Below are 6,509 nucleotides of genomic sequence, written 5' to 3'. Positions count from 1 at the left end.
CTCTCGTTGCTACTTCTTTCTTTGATATTGACCTTTCTCTTAACGTAGATAAATGCGAATTTCTTTCTTTTTAGCGAAATTTCTAGTTCCTCCCTCAGTATAAGAGTTTATCTGTCCGTCTTGTAGGTTCTCTTCGGTGGCTTGGTGTTTCTATTGCTAACAATATCCCAACCCTGCACCAGCATACAGTCACAGGTATTAATAACAAAATACAATTTGGACAGGCTAAGATAGTTGCTAATTGAGGGAAATATAACAGACGAGTGTTGGCCAAGCTCTACTCAACTCTGTGACAACTCTCTCCTTCTCGCTTCTGAATTTTCTTTTATCTTAAGAAAAGAGGTTAAGATTGTTGCTAATTGTGGGAAATATAAGACGAGCATTGGCAAAGCTCGTCTCAACTCTATGACCTTCTCGCTTCTGAAACTTTTTCTATTTTAAGAAAAAAGGCTAAAATTATTGCTAATTGAGGGAAATATAACAGACGAGCGTTGGCCAAGCTCTACTCAACTCTATGACCCTCTCACTTCTGAAACTTTTTCCATTTTAAGAAAAAAGGCTAAAATTATTGCTAATTGAGGGAAATATAACAAATGAGCGTTGGCCAAGCTCTACTCAACTCTGTGACCACTTTATCCTTTTCGCTTCTGAAATTTTTCCCATTTTAAGAAAAAAGGCTAAGATTGTTGCTAATTGAGGGAAATATAACAGACGAGCGTTGGCCAAGGTCTACTCAACTCTATGACCTTCTCGCTTCTAAAATTTTTTCTATTTTAAGAAAATAGTGACGAAGACCACACTGCCTTTCCAAAACAAACAAATACAAAATATAAACAATAGGGAAAATCTTTTCAAGACAGTGGAAATCTGTTCTATGAATATTTCGACCCTATGTCCAAGGGACATAGGGCCATCTATCCCTGAGGAATTATTAAAAAACAAAATAGAAGAAAATTACCACTTAATCGAGGTTTCAGCGACGGAAATTGATTGTGAAGTTTTAATGACTCTGGTTAAAATTTTTAATAAGTTTTCTATGTATTTTCAATTTTGCGATTCTTTTTATCAGAAAAAAATGGGTTACCCATGGGGGCACCTTTATCCGGGCTACTGGCAAATATTTATGTCGAAAACATTGATAATTGGGCATTAAATTCTTATTTTTTAAAACAGGTCTATTGGGGTCGTTATATGGATGACGTAATTTCACTTTGGAATTATGGGGAAGCTGAACTTCGGGGCTTCTTAGATCATCTTAACACTTATGACCGAAATTTGCAGTTCACCCTAGAAGTTGAAATTGAAAATAAACTACCGTTTTTAGATGTGTTAATTATTCATAATGCCGATAAACTGGATTTTACTATCTATCGAAAGCCAACTCAAAACAATAGATATCTTCACTTTAATTCAAATCACCCCCCACAAGTTAAAAGAGCAGTTGTAACTTTCCTCATTGATCGTGCCCTGAATATTTGCTCCGATTCTTATATAAATGCAGAAATAAACTTTATCAGAAATATTCTTTTTGGTAATGGATACCCCATTCCTTTTGTCAATAAGATAATTAACCGTAGAATAAAAAGACATTCTTGTAAAATCGAAGAAGATATTTCATAATATGAGGCTACTAATAAGCCCATGCTCTACTCAACTCAGTGACCACTTTATCCTTTTCGCTTCTTAAATTTTTCCCATTTTAAGAAACAGTTTTAAAAAGAATCCCGATTAATTATTTTTAATTTTGTGAATTTCGTTACATCTTCCGCCTAAATCGAAAAATTCAGCTCTAAATAGAATTTTTTTCGTTCCTGATATTACTGAAAAACTAGAGTTACTGCACAGAAAGCTGTCAAACACAGCCTGCGTCCGTATCTCTCCGCATCACTGCTAATAAGGTTGTTTCATCTGTTCTGATATTACTGAAAAACTGTTGCTGTTGCTGTTCCTGATATTACTGAAAAACTAGAGTTACTGCACAGAAAGCTGTCAAACACAGTCTGCGTCCGTATCTCTCCGCATCACTGCTAATCAGGTTGTTCCATCTGTTCTGATATTACTGAAAAACTGTTGCTGTTGCTGTTCCTGATATTACTGAAAAACTAGAGTTACTGCACAGAAAGCTGTCAAACACAGCCTGCGTCCGTATCTCTCCGCATCACTGCTAATAAGGTTGTTTCATCTGTTCTGATATTACTGAAAAACTGTTGCTGTTACTGTTGCTGTTCCTGATATTACTGAAAAACTAGAGTTATTACACAGAAAGCTGTCAAACACAGCCTGCGTCCTTATCTCTCCGCATCACTGCTAATAAGGTTGTTTCATCTGTTCTGATATTACTGAAAAACTGTTGCTGTTGCTGTTTCTGATATTACTGAAAAACTAGAGTTATTGCACAGAAAGCTGTCAAACACAGTCTGCGTCCGTATCTCTCCGCATCACTTCTAATAAGGTTGTTTCATCTGTTCTGATATTACTGAAAAACTGTTGCTGTTGCTGTTGCTGTTCCTGATATTACTGAAAAACTAGAGGTACTGCACAGAAAGCTGTCAAACACAGCCTGCGTCCGTATCTCTCCGCATCACTGCTAATAAGGTTGTTTCGTCTGTTCTGATATTACTGAAAAACTGTTGCTGTTGCTGTTGCAGTTCCTGATATTACTAAAAAACTAGTTACTGCACAGAAAGCTGTCAAACACAGCCTGCGTCCGTATCTCTCCGCATCACTGCTAATAAGGTTGTTTCATCTGTTCTGATATTACTAAAAAACTATTGCTGTTGCTGTTCCTGATCCTGATATTACTGAAAAACTAGAGTTGCTGCACAGAAAGCTGTCAAATTCAGCCTGGGTCCGTATCTCTCCGCATCACTGCTGATAAGGTTGTTTCATCTGTTCTTATGTTACTGAAAAACTGTTGCTGTTGCTGTTCCTGATATTACTGAAATACTAGAGTTACTGCACAGAAAGCTGTCAAACATAGCCTTCGTCCGTATCTCCGCATCACTGCTAATAAGATTGTTTCACCTGTTCTAATATCACTGAAAAATTGTTGCTGTTGCTGTTGCTGTTCCTGATATTACTGGAAAACTAGAGTTACTGCACAGAAAGCTGTCAAACACAATCTGCGTCCGTATCTCTCCGCATCACTGCTAGTAAGGTTGTTTCATCTGTGATTTTTTTTTATTTGTTGCTTAATTAGTGCATTCTATTTGTTTGCTATTTGTATTTTATGGATTTTTCTATGTATTACACTACGTTTTATACTTTTGTAGAGTTTGAGTGAAAAATTAATTATCATGACAATATTAAAACTTTTTTAAATATAAGTCTTTTTATTTAAAGTGCTTTCCGTACATGCCGGGTGTCTAAAAGAGGTTGAATTCCACTTTGAAGTTATGTTTTCATTGAACTACCTTTTCATGATGATGAATTTTGGAAATCTGATTTTTTTTTCTCCTAATCTCTACATATTTTTCTTCTAATAAGTTTTCTGTGTTTTTAATGTTGTAATTTCATCTTTTTTCAGCTAATTTTTAAATACTTTTTATGCTAATAACCTGCCTACCCTCTCCATACCCTTTATTATATACTAATTTTTTAATGTGTTTTCAGGTAGTATTTTATTTTATTTCATTTTATTTCATATTTATTCTGATGGCCTTATCTCACCCCTCCTTTTCCAGTCCACCGGTATATTTGTTTGCCTTGGTATTATTCTTTTATCATCAATCTAAGAAGCGCTTTTGAAATATCCACTGAAAAATTACCATGTTAGCCTGCACTATGGTTAGTTTTATTGCTTTGAAAATGTTTCCTATAGTTTGCGTATCTTTAACCTGTTTTTTATATTCAAACTGCTAATCTATGTCAAGCCCAAGTTCTTTATTATTCTTTGACTATACATATTTAAAATTATTCTCATAACATCCCCGGCAGGGATATTGGCTCGAAAGCCGGGCGAAAGTACAGAAGGTATAAATAAACAAACCCAGAAGAAGCGGATTTTACCAGACTTTTCACTCTATCTCACACCAAAAAATAAATGCCAGAAATCATTTATTAAAATTATTGTCATTATTTATCCGATAGCTGAACGGCCGGGAGCTACTCACAAATTAATATTTACTAATTAGCAGAGCTTTGATTTTAGTTTTTAATTTTAATAGTGATAGACTCTGATCAAAAAAAGATTCATATGTGTTCCAATAATTTGTAATAATATTTTTAGGCGAAAATCTAGACCGTTCGGAGACAATGAAAGGCACAGGAAGCTTACTTAAAGGACAACGAGTATTATATGGTCGGACTGAGGGAGGGCCTGGAAAAAATGATTTAAAACAATCTGGTAGCAGATCTTTTAGATAACGGACACGAAAAAGTATACATTGAAAAGCTAAAATTTGTCTAACAGGAATGATATTAAAATAACTGTGAAGATTCTTAGTTGGAGATTTACCAAGAAGAGAAACTGGAGAATAAAATAACATCTTAGGGATTCTCATTGCTTTATTTTGTACTTCACAATAGGAGAAATATGCTACTGAAACGTACTCAAATAAATAATCGAACAATAATTGATATATGAGTGACGAAGAGAAAAATAGATTAATTTTAAAGCACAAAAAGGAAAACAAAAATAGTTTAAGACGCTGCATTACACCTACTTTCCTTCCTAACTTAAGCCTTTGGTTAGTGATATGAGCTTTCCAGCTTAAATTCTGGTCAACAATGACTCCAAGATACCAACTTATTTACACTTGGTTTATTTTTATTACTCGACCTCCAAATGTGACTTCAACCTCTTGTAGCGTTGGTACTGCAGTAGAAGTTCTTGAAAAAACCATAAAAAGAGTCTTTGAAATGTTGACAACCAATTTGTTACAATAGAACCAGTGAAGCATCTTTCTCAGTGATAATTCATGGCTTGATTTTAGAAATTGATTAAATAAAAAAAACTAATTTTTTTAGCTGAAAGTAAGGAGCGACATTAAAACTTAAAACGAACAGAAATTACTCCGTATATAAAATGGGTTGTCCCCTCCGCAATCCCTCGCTCTTTACGCTAAAGCTTTTAATTGTTTTAAAAAGTAGAATTGTGGCAAAGAGTCAAACTTTAGCGTAAAGAGCGAGGGATTGCGGAGGGGACAACCCATTTTATATACGGAGTAATTTCTGTTCGTTTTAAGTTTTAATGTCGCTCCTTACTTTCAGCTAAAAAAATTAGTTTTTTTTTAATTTAATTTCTGAACGTTTTTGAATTACTGCATATTTGGTTTTGGCTCTCCGCACATAAATTATTAAAATGAAATTTGTATATTAATTCTTTTTTTGGCTAAATGGCTTTCTCTTAGTTTTGATCAGACGATTTTGAGAAATAAGGGGTGGAGAATGAGGCCTAGTTGCCCTCCAATTTTTCGGTTGCTTAAAAAGGCAACTAGAACTTTTAATTTTTAACGAACGTTTTTATTAGTAAAAAATATACGTAACTTATAAATTAGCAACTTACGTAACAAACTTTCATAATCTTATATTTTTATTATGTATACAAGGGGGTTTGTATCCTCGTTAATACCTCGCTCTTTACACTAAATCTTAACTTGTGTCCCAATTCTTTAAGAATGACCCCTGAATCAGAAAGGCCGTAGAATAAATAGTTGAAATTACTAAAAATACTTTAGCAAAAAGAGCGATGTATTTATCTCCTCCTAAATACCTCGCTCTTTATGCTAAAGTATTTTTAGAACCCCTCATATGCGTAATAATCTCTGTTCGTTTTAAGTTTCAATGCTACTCCTTCCTTTCATTTGAAAAAACGTTTTCATGTTTATTTTTCATTGTTTTCTTATAGTAATACTAGAAAATTATGCGCCCTTTTCCTTGAATTTTTCATCCCCCATGACAGATTCCTCCTAGGAAAGATCCTCCAACATAGCCCCCTCCCCTCAGCCCCACCCCCCAAACAAAATAAAATCCCCCTGAAAACGTCTGTACACTTCCCAATAACCATTACTATATGTAAACACTGGCAGCCCCTCCTCCAGGGATTGTGGGGGAGTAAATCATCCCCAAATACATAGTTATTATGGTTTTCGACTATGCTGAACAAAATTGCTATCTCAAAATTTTGATCCGTTGACTTTGGGAAAAAAAGAGCGTGGGAGGGGGCCTAGATGCCCTCCAATTTTTTTGGTCACTTAAAAAGGGCACTAGAACTTTTCATTTCCGTTAGAATGAGCCCTCTTGCGACATTCTAGGACCACTTGGTCGATACGATGTCCCCTGGGAAAAAGAAAAAAAAAACAAAACAAAAAAAAAATAAATAAACACGCACCCGTGATTTGTCTTCTGGCAAAAAATACAAAATTCCACATTTTTGTAGATAGGAGCTTGAAACTTCTACAGTAGGGTTTTCTGATACGCTGAATCTGATGCTGTAATTTTCGTTAAGATTCTATGACTTTTAGGGGGTGTTTCCCCCCCCCCATTTTCTTAAATAAGGCAAATTTTCT

This window comes from Artemia franciscana, unplaced genomic scaffold (genome assembly GCF_032884065.1).
Source record: "Artemia franciscana unplaced genomic scaffold, ASM3288406v1 Scaffold_3218, whole genome shotgun sequence".
NCBI lineage: Eukaryota > Metazoa > Arthropoda > Branchiopoda > Anostraca > Artemiidae > Artemia > Artemia franciscana.
This window is presented reverse-complemented; position numbering follows the sequence as displayed.